Source organism: Ceratina calcarata, unplaced genomic scaffold, assembly GCF_001652005.2.
Source record: "Ceratina calcarata isolate Rehan_Ccalc_2016 unplaced genomic scaffold, ASM165200v1 scaffold14443, whole genome shotgun sequence".
NCBI classification, from domain to species: Eukaryota; Metazoa; Arthropoda; class Insecta; order Hymenoptera; family Apidae; genus Ceratina; species Ceratina calcarata.
Genome location: NW_017135602.1, coordinates 1 through 412, shown reverse-complemented (window position 1 = coordinate 412; position 412 = coordinate 1). Strand labels below are relative to the sequence as shown.

Here is a 412-nt window from a genome sequence, read left to right as displayed (position 1 = left end):
GGATACGTGTCTAATAAATGATCTAGAAGCGGTATTATTGTCCAGGAGCCATTAATGTTCAAATTATGCGACAAAATCACTGTTGGAGGAACCTTATGGAAAAATGATTAGTATTTTAATATTGTAGAATACTTAAATATAAGAAACATAAAGTATTGATTTTATATTGTACCTTGTCAAGAGAATTTGCTTGCTCAAGAATATCCTTTTTCAACATTTCGGCATGTGCTATGTGATAGCCATCATTCTGATCCAATATCACGATCACTACTTCATGGGGATCTAAACAAATTAGTTTATATTTAATCATTACTTTTTTTTATACATAATCACACACAAATCAAAGAATAATTTATATACGTATATTACTTACCCAAAGCATTTGTCTTAGCGTTATCTAACAGTAGTATAA

The 412-nt window shown here is 29.4% G+C and overlaps 1 long non-coding RNA gene across 1 annotated transcript; it reads right to left on the bottom strand.

The window, feature by feature from the left end:
* Positions 1 to 6: 6 nt before the first annotated feature.
* On the bottom strand, positions 7 to 412 carry LOC108630947 (uncharacterized). Its single transcript, XR_001916903.1, has 3 exons — positions 374 to 412; positions 173 to 282; positions 7 to 92 (listed from the first exon to the last, which is right to left on the bottom strand). It is a non-coding gene; the product is annotated as an uncharacterized LOC108630947 (long non-coding RNA).